Consider the following 18,643-nt stretch of genomic DNA (forward strand, 5'->3'; position numbering starts at 1 on the left):
TCTAATCCATAGTAATGCTGACCCCTTTCAAGCAAAAAAAAATCATTAATGGCAGGTCTGCAGGCTCACTAGTTGCCATCTAGCAAACGAGAGGATCTACACTACCTTATGGCAGGATGGTGTCTAACTCCTCACTCATCAGGCTTCTGCAAGCTTAAAATTGCGTTTTGGCTTGCAACCTATTGGCACATTTTCACTGGAGTGAGGTGGCTCAGTTGGTAAAGCAGCCGTGCCAGAAACTTGAGGGTTCCAGATTCGATACCCGCTAATGCCATCTTCGTTATTGCCGTTGTCGTTGGGCAAGACACTTTACCCACCTGCTCCCAGGGCCAACCACACTGGTTTAAATGTTTCTTAAAGTATGTAGATAATGGGTTTCACCATGTAAAGTGCTTTGAGTCTCCATAGAAAAAGCGCTGTATAGATATAATTCACTTCACGCTTGCTTTAAACTAAACAACTAAATCTTTAAATTCACGGTTTTGTCAGTTCTCTTATTGTGAACAGTATATGTGTGAACTAACAAGGTAGTAGTAGTGTAGTATTTGGAATGTAAGGAAGCCAGAGCACCAGGAGACAATACAGTCATGTATAAATTCATGTTATAAATATTAATTTGTACATGCACTGAGAAGCATTGCAAACAATAACCGGGGAGTGTCTGCAATCACTGTATGACAACACTGTAGTGCAAATACCGACAGCTGACAAAATAATTATTTGGTGCATGTACAGTATTTGGTAATAATCTCACACTCTGGCATATGTTTCTGTAAAATTAATTTAATAAAACTATGCATATGGAAAAATCCTAGACCAACACTATTTTTAGGGCTCCAAAGCTAGACATGTCAGATGAAATCTGGACACCCAATTCCCAGTTTATCAATACTCAGTGTGTCTATTGTGCAATGGCTAGCGTGTAGTATTCAGGATTTTTTCAGGTCTCAGAAAACGGCATACTGTAGATGTAGACCACAATCATTGCGTGACACATATGGGTAGAAGAAATTCACTCTATACACTCAGATACCAGAAGCAGAAACATACCTGCAGGTGAGTGATGTCCTTGTCAATATTCAATGGGGATGTCACACAGTTATCTGGTAAGTACTTAAAGTTTCCAGGGCTTGGCTCACTGTCAATACCATTGACGCATGTAATAGGAACTGCTTCATACCCTCTGGAAATATCCCTAACAAAAAACAGGGTTATACATTAAAAGTGGTTTAAAATGCGTTAAAAATGTTTTATTGGTTGGGTAGTTTGCTGTCTATCTCAAGGGCAACTCAACAGTACAGTCATCAGGAAGAACTGCTAAACTTTTCCTACCAAAACTACAATATTAATATTTTAGTCCACAGCGAATTTAAACCAGGACTCTCGGTTACCAAAGAGCTTATGGTCTGAATTGTTACTAACACACCGTTATAGAGAGTATGGATTTTTTTTTAATTGATTGCAGTTTGAATGCAGCAGCAGTTATTATTGCCAATTAATAAAACGAAATCGGCGTAGCTCGGTTGGTAGAGCAGCCGTGCCAGCAATTTGAGGCTTCTATGTTCGATCCCGGCTTCAGCCATCCTAGTCCTTGGGCAAGACACTTTTCCACCTGCTCCCAGTGCGACCCACACTGGTTTAAATGTAACTTAGATAATGAGTTTCACTACGTAAAGCGCTTTTAGTCACTAGAGAAAATCTTTGTTTGGAATTACGCCTGTCATTTACAATCCTTAAGTAAAACAAGAACACAATTTTTTTTAATGCATTCTAAATAGTAAATAAATGCAATCAAGTGTCAATGAAGCCTGTCAGAGTCGCTGTATTCTGCCTATAAAGCCCTTAAAAAACATCCAAACACCCCCATTAAGGTTGTATAGACATGCTGTAAGTATATATGTATTGTAGTAACAGGCATATTTTAATAAGATGTAATAATTACATATTTTGCTCATTTTAAGCATAAGAGACACAATAATTTAAAAAATGTTGTCGCTTTTTTCTTCAACAACACCACAGATTATTACTCAATGCAGACTTAATGGGAGTCAACAAACAATAAAACATCAATTACTGTACAATGTCTGCTGTTATTAGAATGACGACTGATAAAATCTTGTTTCGATGAAGAATGACTCATAATTGAGAGGCAATGATGAGAAGTATAGCAGATTAGTCTCGCTTAAAAAGTGGCTGGGTAGTTTTTATAGAGAACAGGGACTAACGTTTATTGATAATTGGCCCTCTTTCTGTAGCAAACCGGGCTTGCTGAGGAGGGACGGCCTTGACCCTAACCAGGAAGGCGCCATACCTCTACGTATAAACATAAATAACTGGTTGAATCACACTTCACTAACTACACTAGAGTAAGCTCAGATACAGGCAATTAAAGTGCATGTCAGGCTGGGTGAGTCAGTTAAGCTACAACTAACCAGCGCCTGGCTGTAAAATTCCTCACACATAGCATTTCTCGTAGAATAATACATGGCTAAGATAAAGTTTTTTCTGTAGTGACTGCGCCAGAGGTAGACATGCATTCTAACGAGGTGGCATATTATGAAATCTATCGCAGCATCAAGCAAATAAACTCAAGATCCCCACCATATCAATTTCTATATGTGATCAAAATTATTTTATGGTGCACCATGCAAATAGGCGTAACGTTATTGATATCAGTATCATGGATACCATAAACAAAAATGCCTCAAACAGCTCACAACCTATAATATGGGCTTTTTAAACATCAGATCATTGCTTCCTAAAGCGCAATTAGTTAATGAGGTTATGAGGGACAAAAATTTAAACGCCATTCGTCTCAGTGACACTTGGCTAAAAACAAAGGCTGTTTTTTCCACTTTATCAGGCATCTTCTCCTAACTATAAGAGTGCACATATTGCCTGTCTCCTTGAAAGGGGTGGAAGGGTCGCACTAATACTTGTATCTCATGAAAACCATGACCTTAGTTAGCCCTAACCTAAGTAATGAAAATAAATAATTTTTGAGGTCCGTTACACCGTTACCACTCCATCTGGCTGTTATCTATTGCCCTCGTGGGCCCTATTTGGACTTTATCAGCACATTTTCAGAGTTTGTCGCTGATCTAGTGACACAATATAATATTATGGGGGATTTTAATATCCATATGAATACCCTGTCAGACCCTCCATGCGTAGCGCTCCAGACTATAACTGATAGCTGTGGTCTTTCACAAATAAAAAACGAACCCACGCATCGCAATGGTAATACAATAGATCTAGTCCTTGTCTGAGGTGTCACCAACTCCAAAGTTATGGTACTTCCGTACACTAAAGTAATGTCCGTTCGCTACCTTATAAAATTAAAAGTTCTGACTCATTGTCAACAAATTACTAATAACCATTGCTTTAGCAGCCACCCCATTATTGCAGCCACAACTACGACTCTTGCTGGCCTATTGCCCTCGGTATTGGCACCATTCCCAAATTATGTTTGCTCTATTTCACTAACAACTTTAATGATGTCCTGCGCAACACCATTTATAGTATAACAACGCTAAAGCTTGAAAAGGTGTACCTCCTGGTTCACAGAAGAAACCAGAGATCTTAAACTTTCATGTAGAAAGCTGGAACGCCAATGGTGTGCGCCTAAACTTGAGGTTTTCCATCAAGCATGGTGTGATATTTTAATAACTTATAAATATGCTTTTACCACAGCCAAAACTAATTACTACTTAAATCTCATTTCACTCAATAAAAACGATTCTTAATATTTCATTTGTATACTCTAGCCTTTAAATAGACTCCCTTTTTAGACCAGTTGATCTGCTGTTTCTTTTCTTTTTCTTCTATGTCCCACTCTCCCCTGTGGAGGGGGTCCGGTCCGATCCGGTGGCCATGTACTGCTTGCCTGTGTATCGGCTGGGGACATCTCTGCGCTGCTGATCCGCCTCCGCTTGGGATGGTTTCCTGCTGGCTCCGCTGTGAACGGGACTCTCGCTGCTGTGTTGGATCCGCTTTGGACTGGACTCTCGCGACTGTGTTGGATCCATTGTGGATTGAACTTTCACAGTATCATGTTAGACCCGCTCGACATCCATTGCTTTCCTCCTCTCTAAGGTTCTCATAGTCATTATTGTCACCGACGTCCCACTGGGTCATTATTGTCACCGATGTCCCACTGGGTGTGAGTTTTCCTTGCCCTTATGTGGGCCTACCGAGGATGTCGTGGTGGTTTGTGCAGCCCTTTGAGACACTAGTGATTTAGGGCTATATAAGTAAACATTGATTGATTTGTTTAATACCTCAGCGTCGCTAACCCAACAAAGGACGTCTCACAGTAGCTCCACACACTGACATTATGAAATTCTTTACTAAGAAAATGTAACTCATTAGAAAGGAGATGAAAGATAGCACGTCCCAGCTCCAATTGGGTTCAATTAACGCAGATACGAATGTATGTACGACGGATACCGAGCTCCAAAATAATCTCTCTTTTTGAATACCAATAAAGGAACTCCTGTGACTCGTAAATGGGACAAAACAAACCAAATGTTTACTTGACTCACTTCTTGAGAAACTCATCAGGGAGCTGTTTGTAATATTAGGACCATCAGTGCTAAATATTATTAACTTATCAATTTCCTCTGCTATTATTCCCCTAGCATTCAAAACAGCTGTTATTCATCCTCTGCTCATGAAACTTACCGTATTGCCTTGAATTGCCACGGGGGCTTTAATAATTTAAAACCCCCTCTCACTCCTGCGCATGTGGTAAAAGTAAGCATGCGCTAATTGTTTTGCGAAGCGAGTTTGACCCGGCAGTAATTCAAGGCAGGCGCATACTATATGCCCTGCGGCAATTCAAGGAAATACGGTAACCTCGATTCTGACCTGATGGTAAATTACCTTCCCCTTATCTAAAAAATTATTGAAAAAAAATTGTTGTACACCAGCTAAGTGAACACTTAAGTGTTTAACAATCTTTGTGAACCCTTTCAGTCTGGTGTCAGAGGAAATCATTCCACTGACACTGCCCTCACAAAAGTGACTAATGATCTATTGCTAACTATGGAGGCCGATGCTTCATTAATGTAACTGCTACTTGATCTCAGCGCTGCTTTCGATACTGTCGATCATAAAATTGTATTATCACGTATCAAAACACGAATTGGTATATCAGACATAGCCTTTAATAGCCTTTTCTTGGTTTAAGTCCTATCTTACTGACAAGATGCAGTGCGTCTCCCATAACAACCTAACCTCAGAGTATGTTAAGATAACATGCAGAGTTCCACAGGGTTTGGTTCTTGGCCCAGTACTCTTCAACATCTATATGCTGCCTCTAGGTGACATTATACGCAAATACGGTATTAGCTTTCACTGTTATGCTGATGACACCCAACTTTACATGCCCTTAAAGGTGACCAATATGCCAGATTGTAGTCATTTGGAGGAGAGTCTTAATGAAGAAAATAAAATGGATTTTTGAACATTTTTTTTGCATCTTAACGGTAAGAAAACGGAAATGTTGACTATCGGTCCTGCTAGACAACGGCACTAATTTGTTAATACAACCTTAACATTTGACAACAAAACAATGTTACACAGCGACTCAGTAAAGAATCTCGGTATTATCTTCGACCCAACTCTCTCAATTGAGTCACACATTAAGAGTGTTACTAAAACAGCCTGCTTTCATCTCTGTATTATTGCTAAAATGTGTTCCATTTTGTCCAACACTGACGCTGAGATCATTATTCATGCAGTCATTACTTCTCGTCTTGATCAATGCAACGTATTATTTTCGGGTCTCCCTGTCTAGCATTAAAAAATTACAGTTGATACAAAATGCTGCTGCTAATCTTTTGACAAAAACAAGAAAATTTGATCATATTACGCCTATACTGGCTCACCTGCACTGACTTCCTGTCTGGATTGACTTTAAGGTTTTATTACTTACGTATAAAATACTTAACAGTCTAGCTCCATCCTATATTGCTAAATGTATTGTACCATATGTCCCTGACAGAAATCTGTGTTCTCAGAACTCCAGCTTATTTGTGATTCCCAGGGCTGAAAAAAAGTCTGCGGGCGACAGAGCGTTTTCTATTCGGGCTCCAGTACTCTGGAATGCCCGACTGGCCACAGTTATAGATGCAGCCTCAGTAGAAGCATTTAAGTCCCATCTTAAAACTAATTTATACAACCGAGGTTTTAAATTGGCCCGTTTTTAGATCAGTTGATCTGCTGTCGCTCTTTTCCACTCAGCCCGCCTCTCTTGCGTGGAGAAGTTATCAGGTGACCACAGATAAGTTTTCACAGAAGAGGCGCGAGCTGTTCCAAGTCAGGACCCGGGATGGACCTCTGTTCTATGCATCAGTTGGTGACGTCTCTGCACTGCTGACTTGTCTACATAAAAGAGGATCCACCGCTGGCCTCACTATGAACTGGACTCTCACATTATTAACTGTATCCACTCGGCATTCATTGAAACGCTTGCCCATGGGGTGGGGGGGTTGCCACATCTGCGGTCCCTTCAAAGGTTTCCCGTTGTTCCCATTGGGTTCAGTTTTTATTGCCCTGATGTGGGATCTGAGCTGAGGATGTCCTTGTGGCTTATGCAGCCATTTGACACATTTGTGATTAAGGGATATATAAGTAAACTTTGATTGAATCGTCGCAAGGAATGGGGGGGTGAAACCAGGTGTCTTTTTGTTTGACGACATTCCCGTGTCTAAATTGGCTGTCAAAGTGTACCAACTTGTCAGATTAAGTCCTTACACTTCTACTATCAAGGTGAAAAGCATTATTCATGATCTAGAATAAACTTTAACGTGTTCCGACGCACAAGAAAGCAGCTCATCAGTTGATGACGTCAACTTTGCAGCATAAGTTAGTAGGGGCCTAACAGTATTATAAATACAGTGAAAAATCGGTATCAAAATAATTACCATAAAACCATGATGGGATATGGTATAAGATGAAAACTTGATCAGTGTAGTGTTTTGCTCGCAATTTTAAATTGGCCGGTCGGGAAGTAAAATATATCTCCCAAAATTCACTGTGTAGCGAGAACGGAAGAGGTTCCCTGAGTTGGAAGTCGTAAAGACGAGATAAATGTATGTTTTTTTCGGACATTTCCTTAAGTTTTCATTAAAATACTTCCATAACTTTTTGAATTATGTTGCTAACAGACAGACAAACAATCCTTGGACACAACACATACTCTTTGGTTTGCATATTCTATCGTATACCGTCTTTGTCTGAAGTGTTTCCAAGACAACCCATAAATCCAGTCAGAAGTTGTGAAGTTTTACCACAATTTTTTTCAATAACATTAAATCAACTCGTGGTTTGATTGGATTTGTTATCCATGGTTTAAGTAGGAACTGCGCCAGGTGGCAGTGCGGACAAAAAAAGTTTGGTGACGCTGCACTGCGACGAACACAAGTAATATGACAAGCTATGTGATAAACCATCTGCCGGTGAATATATTTGGTGCCAGGGAAGCCAAACATACATTTGTGAGGTTATTACATTCTTAAACGTCAAATTGTCAGCTAACCTTTCCGAGAATCAGCATTTTCCAATGTGATACAAAGAAACAGATATACAAAGCACACTGCCTGAAGTTAAAAGTTGAACATTAATGTTTTACATTTGCTACACTGGATGTTGATATCATCAGTTTAAAGCCACTTAACTAAAAGTAGATATAAAAAATGTACCATATATATAATTGTTTGTAGCAAAATAGTTAGAACATTTAAGCATTATGTTTGTGTTCAATAATAGTAGGTGTGTTTACCCTAAACATTCTTGCTACTTTATTCAACACTAACATTTTTAAGACTCTGGGTTTTTTTGGACACATACCGCAATTTTCATCATACCGTGGCCTTAAAACCATGATAATATCGTACCGTGGGATTTGATACTGTTACACCCCTATAAGCTAGTGATCACAGCCCTGCCTTATGTTTGTCTATATGATAGCTACCTCTCTCTGTTTATAATGTCTATTTTCTGCTGGATCTACTCTTTATTTTATGCCGCCCTTTTTTTTGTTGCTCCAGCTGTTACATATACTGTAATATTGTACATGGTAATTGGGATTTATTAAATAGTGTATATAATATAATAATATTATATATCAGTATATATTATATACTGGATATATAATATGGAAATTTTACATATATTGTATTTCATATTGCTACTACGGTACAATTTTAGTCTATTTTATAACTTCATTATCTTTTCCATCTTTACACTTTCCATCCTTTGTAACTGAGCTACTGTGTGGATCAATAAATGTTGTCTAAGTCTAATGTCTAAGTCTAAGTCTGCATTAGCCATTATAATAACAATATCACTAATACATTTTATAAACTTCTCAAGTCACAAAAGGTAAATGGCAGTTTTTGAATGGTTATTTATTGGGTTTTATGAGCAGAATAGAGGGCATCCCATTGGCTTCAATGTGGGCCAACTTTTATTCACGAGTTAGAATGCATCAAAAAAAAAATCATCTGTTATCTTGTCTTTCATAATGATTGTGAATGATAGGGAAAATTCCCAAAAGGTGCAGTTCCTTTCTTAATACCATTGCATTGAAATGATGTTGTTGGCCAACAATCTCTTAGGTATTTATTATAGTACAGTAATTGTAGTAAGACCACATTATATATTTTAGCAGCTCTTAAAGGGGATGTTTGCAACCTTTTTGCGGATGCCTAGAGAGTACTGACTTTCTAATATAATATGCCGCCCTCTTACAGCTTTCAGCACATAATGACCTGTATTATCTGTATGTATACAAAGTTTTGTTGAACCAATTTGAGGAAACGGATACTATGACAAACAATTGCATATGTAGTTATGTGCCAATGTAACATTACCTGTCCCCAGCTACGTCAGTATTCTATTGTCGGCTGTCACAGATAGCAGGGTAAACAGAGTTCTTGCTAATGCATTGAGAAAATTATATCCACATGATTTGTTCACTTAATCACTGAAATCCGCATTGTTCATTCAACCTTAGGTTAACGGCAAATTTCAGTTTATAAAGAGAGACCCACACAAACACACCTGCTGAGCACCTGCTCTCCAGAACAGTCCCCTGTTCCTCCTGGTATCTATCCGTTTTTTGTTTGTGTTGAGGGCCACCCACACATTTGAACCATTTTTGCAGCAGTCCATAGCTGTTTGTCCATCCTTATTTTTCTGATGGAGGTCAACCCCACGAGACAAAAACAACCTGCAAATTAAACCGGTAAATAACTACATTGCTAGTTTATTGAGTTTCTTCTGTCAAACCAAAATAAAGCTGGTAAGTTCACTCACATTACACACTCAAAGTGATTTTCTCTGGCAGCCACATGAATTGGCAGGTCCCCATGAACATTGGAGGCATTTAAGTCACACTGGGTATCCAAAAGAGCCTGGGCAACTTCAGCACACCCTGATAAGGCTGCCCAGTGCAGGCAGACATTCTGTTCCTATTAAGAAAATGTTTTGGATGTCAAAGTGTATTCTTAATAATCAAGACAAGAATATATAAATAGACTAGTTTTGTCAAACTTCAAAAAAGATATAGTACACATGTTTTCTCCTTGGTGCACAAATTGAATTTGTCATTTTCCTCCTTCATTCGAACAAAAAGCAGTCCTTTTTGTACACAAAAGTTACTTTTGATGTTCATTGATGGACAGGAAACCAGTGAGGTTTGTATGCAATAAAAGTGTTACGTTATGTGTGCAAATGTATTAGTCAAATCAGGATTTTTGGCCATTTCTTTATTGTTATAAATATTGTCTAATTTTGAGCAGCATAAAAACATGTAATGCTAATTGAATCTGGTGAAAACATCTGGTGATGTGTATTTGTTGGATGAGAAAAGGTAAGGCCCAAGAATAATAACACCAATTCTAAAAGTGTCTATAATAAATATAATTCTTATTTTCTTCCAGCAAAATACTTAAAAACAGGTATTTCTGACTCAGTTAAACACTTTTTTTGAACCTACCAAGATATTGGCGTTTGAAGACAATACCATCAAACGTTTTGTTTCAAATTGTCAAAATGACCACAGAAAACATGTTGAGGAAAAAAAACAAATGGGTTAAAGAGGTGCAGATGAGACATCATGTAAATTGTGCTTCTATAGTCTAAAATTCCTAATATAAATCGTATTATAATGTACTGTACATGTATTATCTTCCCAGACAGAGTGTGCTAAAGTATTAGGCACATTTTTGAGGAAACAGTTTACCAAATAACTGCAGTACAACATGTCAATAAGCCTTAGACATGAATATTTAGGACACAAAAAAATCAGAAAAGAAGGTTTGGCTTTTTTAATGAGAATATCTACATAAATACATACATTAACCGTGGGATAGAATTTATGAGTTTGTATTTATTCATTCCTTCAATGATTTTAAAAATCAAGAATTGGAGGCATAATTTTTTGGGGATTTTTTTTAAATTACATAAAGTCAGTATGTATTTTAACTTGACATGGCAAAGCTCTATTAACTTCTCCATATGACTGACTGACTATGAAGGGCGGCAAAATTGTTTTAAAAACATCTACAACATGATTTCACATTTTCAGGACTTATGCAGATCTCAAATACACAAAAAAAGATACCAACAGATAAGAAAAGTGGGATTTGTATAATATGACCCTTTTATTAGTTGTTTGTGTGCATGTGCCCTGGGATTGTCGACTGGTCTAGGATGTACCCTGCTACTCACGTGTGAATGTGTAACTCATCTGGGCAACACATTTTTACATATAACCTGCACTTTTCTTATGGCCAATTTTTTCATCCAAAATTCCACTATATTCACACAACAGTGACAATTAACAGCTTTTTACACATATATTTTTTTATTATTAAAAATAAACAATTAATCTCTTTCAAAACCCTTCTCTGCAATCTATACAAAAGAGCAGCACGTTTAACATGTTGGGTGACTTAGTTCAGGTTGCAAATGAGTAATAATTACCTTGTCTCTAATGTTAACGTCAGCCCCTTTGGACAGCAACAGATTAAACACCTCAATGTGCTTGTGCTCGATTGCCCAGCTGATGGGGGTCCATCCACCATCATCCTGCTCATGCACAAGTAATACAATTCATATAAAATTGCTGGTAAAACATTTATTTATCTGGTTAATCTCAAGCAGTGTGTGTGTGTGAAAGCAGAGATAGCAAACTAGTTCATTAGAAAATAAAAGTAAGTGTGTTTCTACCTGACAGTTGATGTATTTGGATGTCCTGGAGAGTAGATGCTGCACAATGTCAAAATGTCCCAGTTTAGATGCCAAATGCAGACAGGTGAAACCCATCACATCCTGGTATGTAAATATCAGAATCAGAATCAGCTTTATTAGCAAAGTATGTTTAACACACAGAGAATTTGACTTGGTAAGCTCTGATCTATTTCTTCAATCCACAAAACAAAGAAAAAAGAAAAGCCAAAGAACAAATGTCCTATTTGTTCATATGATATTTTTGTATCATATGAACAAATAGGACGCTTGATCTACAAGATTTGAAATGGCAGCGAATGTTTTAAACTCCAAGGGCCTCACGCGTTAAGCTTGCTTACGCACAAAAACCTGGCCTATGTCCTTTTTCACTAAGATGTATCAAAACTGAACTTGACAAGGAAATGTGCGGTGCTTCATGCCAACTTCATGGTTCACATACGGTATGTACATTTTTTCAAGTTGGGAATACTTTAGCGGCATACAGAAGAGGTCGTTCGGGCTTTGCCAACATTTGATTACTATTATGTAAAAAGATTGAGGCAAGTGTCACGTAGGACTGTTACCAAAAGAAGGTCTCCTGTCTTGTAATAATAAATTGAGTAATCAAACATAGTCAATATATTTACTATTCTTTGTGGTATGCTAGAATGTTAAAATGTTATTTTTTTTTTCTTTTTTAAATCCATCGATCCATTTTCTACCGCTTGTCCCTCTTGGGATTGCCGGTGGGCTTGAGCCTATCTATAATTCTTAATTTTCCAAGAAACTCTAATCTGGCTGTGAGCAGTATGAACACATTGTGTTGTAAATTACACAAATTATATTTATATTAGGGGTAATCACAGTCACCCACCGCTGCTAAAGTTTTACGTATTATATTGCAGCGACTACCATTTCAAACATGGAGCAGCAACACTACAATACATCTAGTCCACTCGTCTGTTTTGGCCGCGGCCGCTGCACACATCAATCTTCCTCTTCACTTTCTTCCTGACCCAACCATGTCTTTTTTTATTTCAGCCTGTGTTCAGTTCTCAGAGACCACCCAGCACTGACAGTTTGCTGGACAAAAGGGAAAAAGCACTTTTTAAAAATCCTGATTGGGCAGAGTCTGCGGAACTCAGGCATTTAGCTACTTTAATATGATTTGCGTATTTATGATAGGGTGTTGCCTGGGTGTGTCATGCTACACAGACGTTTGAGATCAATTTCAGGTTGATTGCAATATAAAAAAGGAAATGTGGTTTTTGGTTTTGTGCATACACTTTAATACATCTGAGTCACACATTAAGAGCGTTACCAAAGCAGCCTTCTTTCATGTTCGTAAAATTAATGTGTTCCATTTTGTCCACCAATGACGTTAAGATCATTTGTTATGTCTCGTTATGATTACTGTAACGCAGGGGTCGGGAACCTTTTTGGCTGACAGAGCCATTCAAGCCAAATATTTTTAAAAGTATTTCGGTGAGAGCCATATAATATTTTTTTAAGACTGTATACAACTAAATGCATGCATTTTTAAGTAAGACCAACATTTTTAGAGTACAATAAGTCTCTTATTGTTTTTAATAACATTGTTATTTTGAAAGTAACCAACAACAAATAAAATACTTCTTACCATGAATGCGACTTTTTGAACAGATGGATGGATTAAAATGCATGAGAATGTTTTATATTTTGAACGTTATTTTTGACACTGTGATTACCAGCGGAATTATTCATTACTTACTGTGTTATGCAATGTCAGATAAGATTTATCTGAGAGCCAGGTGCAGTCATCAAAAGAGCCACATCTGGCTCTAGAGCCATAGCTTCCCTACCCCTGCTGTAACGTATTGTTTTCGGGTCTCCCTATGTCTAGCATTGAAATATTATATTTGGTACAAAAATGCAGCTGTGAGACTTTTGACAAGGACAAGAAAGTGTGATCATATTACTGGCTCATCTGCACTGGCATCCAGTGCACTTAAAATTTACTTCAATGTTTTACTACTTTTGTATAAAATACTAAACTGTGTAGCTCCATCATATGTTGCTGATTGTATGTACCATAGGTCCCGGCCAGAAATCTGCATTCTAAGAACTCTGGCTTATTCGTGATTCCCAAAGCCCAAAAAAAGTCTACGGGCTATAGAGCGTTTTCTATTCTGGTTCCAGTACTCTGGAATGCCATACATTAGAGGCGTAATATTTGTAATCTGTGCCAATATTACAGCAGACATCATTTAAAAAAAAAATTGTAAGTATCCGCAAATGGCTCATGTGACGTCATAGCTCAATCGGAAATAGAATTAATTTAACCACGCTAAATGCAATAAGCGACCCCAAGTGTAAGGGAGGCACATGGCGTATGACCAATAGTCACATTAGAGAAAGTGTGTGGACACTTCGACTTCACACCTACAGTATATTCACTGTAGGTGTGAATATACAAAAAAAAAAAACGATTTGAGAAATCTGACTAATTTGTGCATAGAAACATAGTTTAGTAGGAGTATATGGGTTTATTGCTTCACTTTGTACTCGACACACAAACACTACCATGTGCTCACGTGTACCTGCCATCTAACTTCTGATACTGACACATGATGTATAATGTATGTTTATACTTTGAGTCATCACTATCCCAACGCAAATTATTCCAACTGTTTACTCGTCACTGTGTCCTTGTAATCCCAATTACCATTTGTCTAATTTTGTTTGTCTTAATAAGTGCCCTTTTTTTCCCCACCTTCATGTTTAGCAGCTACATTTTCACCACCGCCTAGTTTTTTCATGTTCAATAAACTAGTAAAGACTGTTTTTACAACAACCTCTGCTCCTGCCTCTGCATTTTGTGTCCAACTACTTATCCAACCTAACATGAAAATCATTATGCATATCTTAAATTGTAGATGCCTGTTTAAACTTTAGGCAGAGTCAAGCCAATAAATAGTCTCAAAAAATTTTAAAAATTTGCATTCTTTCAGTTGCAGAGGTGGGTGCAACTAAGCCAATTCAAAATAGATCATACTAATTGTTTGAACTGTTTTCCAATCAGTGGCGGGCCGTGCATTTCTCACCTAGGCCTTCAGTGATGTCCGACTTCAATGATCACCTCTCAAAATACCAAAGATTGATGTCACCACATGACCATTGCTGGAGAAATACTATACAGAAACACATCTATAAATCAATAAAGTACTATCTATCTATCTACGCACTACTGGGCATTGTACAAAATGGGTTATTTTTTGGTGCATTTAAAAATTAATAAACCCGCATCAACAATTAAAACATATCTTATGTGGTACAGCCAAAATTAAAATTGAAAAAAACATTTTAAAAGTCAAAAAATAAAAATAATTAAATATCTGAACTCATATTTCATCGAGAGCTGAGCTAGCTTCCGTGGTTTGCTGAGATGGTCTCACCAGATGTAGTTTATCTTTAAATATCCTAGTGATGTCTTGTCTAATCAAAAAGATGCAGACAAGGCGTGTTGGCTGAGTTCTTAAAGTTTACTCCATAGCGTGCTCATCCAAATCATCCCGCTGCCGGCATGTCTACATTAAACAACCTAGCGGGGTTACTGCGCATACTCTTTCCAACAGAACTCCATTACTGAGAAATGGAGTTCTTATGTTACCTGGCTCATAACATCACTGCATATCTGCCTTAAGTCATCTGGAAGGCCTGACTGACAACAATACGTGATCTGCCTGGCTATTGCAACTGTCTGTAACTGAATGTCCCTGTTTGTTTGCAGTGCACAGACGCCCGCATTGCTGAATCTGAAGGCCTGTGGCAGATTTGGTACAGCATGGCAACATAAGCTAGCTGAATTCTGAGGATAAAAACTGTAACCTAAAAACAACAGCGCTGGAAGGAGCATAAAATGACATGAAGAGAATATGAATCCTTTTAGATATTTAGGGAAGGTAAATAAAAAATAACTTTTATCTTTAATTATGATCATGATTTCTGGTTATGTTAGGCCAGCCGAGAAGGCCTTGCTGGCCCTGACAGCACACCACTGCTTCCAATATTCGAAGATTCAACAATTCGATTTGGAGAAAATCGGATCAGACTATAAACCTTGCAGTCAAATCTTGTCGCACCTCGTCGGCACGCTATCCAGTCAGAAATTAAGCTCGCCGTGCCGTCGTGTGCCGAAACTAGCAGGGCTGGGCAATTATATAATTGTGATTGTCCATCGCGATTAGTTTGAATTCAATCACCGTGATCAGCTGTTAGCATTTTGACCATGGCAGAAAAGTCTGTCAGAAGTTACCGCAGTAGTAAACAGTAAGGAGGAAACAACGCTTGGTATAATCCTGCACGAAACAATCCGCCTTTATTGACCCTGATCCTGTGGGTCTGTGAATGTCAGTGTTTGTATCCGTGTATGTGCACGACCTCCCGTTCCACCGTCACGAAAGTCAGGCTCGTTACGACGTAATTCATGTTCAAACAGTGTTATGCCCTTCCCCCTCACAAAGCTGGAAGTGCAGTCCAAAAGAACAAAAAATAAAGACATACGACTAACATAGGCATAGAAATTGAAAGCATTGAAGCAGCAACTTCAGTGACCAACCTCAGTCTCACTGACTGCTTGAGTTCACATTGTGGTGCGCAGTAATCCTGAACTGAATGGCAGGCAATCACTCGTCTTTGTGACTGAAATATACTGTATTAGTCATGCCCGAATGCAGCTGGGAAAGGCTCCAACACCCTCTCGACCCCGAGTGAGACAAACGGTAGAAAATGGATGGATGGTAAAATAAACACATTTACTAATTTAACCAGAAAAAGGCATATCTATATCTACTTATTTTCCATTTAGACTTTTTGTTCATGTGTCTGCAAAGATTGAACTCCCTTATATAGCATTTACTAAAAAACTCTGCACACACTTTTTGTGTTGGTACACATTATTTTACAGTACCTCAAATTTAAACTGCACTTTAAGATAAGAAAGATACTGTTGTTGGTTTTTTTTTAAACTTCACAGTCTGGGTCACCGCTTTCCGTTTGCCAAAGTACTGATCAATAAAAGTAATTAAACAATACAAATAATAATTTACCTTTGAAAGTGTTGTTTATATAATCCATCCATCCATCCATTTTTCTACCGCTTGTCCCTCTGGAGGTCACGGGGGTGCTGGATCTTATCCCAGCTGCACTCAGGTGGAAGGCGGGTTACACCCTGTACAAGTTCCCCACCTCATCGCAGGGCCAACACAGATAGACAGACAACATTCACACTCACATTCACACAATAGTGCCATTTTAGTGTTGTCAATCAACCTATCCCCAGGTATATGTCTTTGGAAGTGGGAGGAAGCCGCAGTACCTGGAGGGAATCCAGGCAGTTACGGGGAGAACATGCAAACACCTTACAGAAAGACCCCGGGCCGGGGATCGGACCCACTACCTTCGTAATGTGATGCACATGCACTAACTTCTGTTTCGCCGTGCTGTTTAGTAAATGTTAACTTAGAATAAAAGTCTTATAGCAGTGGTTCTTAACCTGGTTTTGATCGAACCCTAGGGGTTCGGTGAGTCGGCCTCAGGGGTTCGGCGGAGCCTCCGCCATGGAGGTAAAGACACATCCGACTTATCGTGTAAATAAAAAGTTCTCCCTATCAGCGTATTATTGATACACCCAAACAATGTTCCCTCTAATTTTCTATCTGATTTGCAGGTTGTTTGATTGATCGATTTGAAACTTTTACTAGCAGATTGCAAAGGAAGAGAATACATAATATGAAACAGTACAGTTTACACAGTACAGTACACATTCCGTACAATTGACCCCTAAATGGTAACACCCAAATAAGTTTTTCAACTTGTTTCAATCGGGGTCCACGTTAATCAATTCATGGTATGGTGTGGAAGATCAATCAATCAATCAATGTTTACTTATATAGCCCTAAATCACTAGTGTCTCAAAGGGCTGCACAAACCACCACGACATCCTCGGTAGGCCCACATAAGGGCAAGGAAAACTCACACCCAGTGGGACATCGGTGACAATAATGATCCAGTGGGACGTCTGTGACAATAATGATTATGAGAACCTTAGAGAGGAGGAAAGCAATGGATGTCGAGCGGGTCTAACATGATACTGTGAAAGTTCAATCCACAATGGATCCAACACCGTCGCGAGAGTCCAGTCCAAAGCGGGTCCAACTCAGCAGCGAGAGTCCCGTTCACAGCGGAGCCAGCAGGAAACCATCCCAAGCGGAGGCGGATCAGCAGCGCAGAGATGTCCCCAGCCGATACACAGGCAAGCAGTACATGGCCACCGGATCGGACCGGACCCCCTCCACACGGGAGAGTGGGACATAGAAGAAAAAGAAAAGAAACAGCAGATCAACTGGTCTAAAAAGGGAGTCTATTTAAAGGCTACAGTATACAAATGGGTTTTAAGGTGAGACTTAAATGCTTCTACTGAGGTGGCATCTCGAACTGTTACCGGGAGGGCATTCCAGAGTACTGGAGCCCGAACGGAAAACGCTCTATAGCCCGCAGACTTTTTTTGGGCTTTGGGAATCACTAACAAGCCGGAGTCCTTTGAACGCAGATTTCTTGCCGGGACATATGGTACAATACAATCGGCAAGATAGGATGGAGCTAGACCGTGTAGTATTTTATACGTAAGTAGTAAAACCTTAAAGTCACATCTTAAGTGCACAGGAAGCCAGTGCAGGTGAGCCAGTACAGGCGTAATGTGATCAAACTTTCTTGTTCTTGTCAAAAGTCTAGCAGCCGCATTTTGTACCAACTGTAATCTTTTAATGCTAGACATGGGGAGACCCGAAAATAATACGTTACAGTAGTCGAGGCGAGACGTAACAAACGCATGGATAATGATCTCAGCGTCTTTAGTGGACAGAATGGAGCGAATTTTAGCGATATTACGGAGATGAAAGAAGGTGTGTAATTTGTTGTGAGTTCAAGCACCGTGTTGGTTTTGTTCTTTGAACAAGGTGATGTTCATGCATGGTTCATGTTGTGCACCAGTAAAAAAAACATATAGCTTTTTCTTGAATATGTAAAAAAAAATTAAAATGTATTTTTCAGTAAAGAGGGTTTCGATGAATGCGCATATGAAACAGGTGGGGTTCGGTACCTCCAACAAGGTTAAGAACCACTGTCTTATAGTATTCTGTACACCACTAGCTGCGTTTCCATTACCCTTAGAAAAGCGCAAGACCTAAATATTGCAATAAAAAACTGGTAAAGGAAACACCCATTATTCAAAAACCCTCTCAAAGATCGCAAAAACATTTTTGCACTCACGTGATGTGGTTTTTGAGACGTTTTGATATTGAAGTTTTTTGCAAAAGCATGATGGAAACACGCATTTAAAGGCCTACTGAAACCCACTACTACC

General features: G+C 38.8%; 1 pseudogene; it reads right to left on the reverse strand.

Annotated features, from left to right (window-relative positions):
• The window catches only part of LOC133556343 (histone-lysine N-methyltransferase EHMT1-like), a 64,270-nt pseudogene that overhangs the window by 24,719 nt on the left and 20,908 nt on the right, over nucleotides 1–18,643 (reverse strand).

Source organism: Nerophis ophidion, linkage group LG07 (genome assembly GCF_033978795.1).
Source record: "Nerophis ophidion isolate RoL-2023_Sa linkage group LG07, RoL_Noph_v1.0, whole genome shotgun sequence".
NCBI lineage: Eukaryota > Metazoa > Chordata > Actinopteri > Syngnathiformes > Syngnathidae > Nerophis > Nerophis ophidion.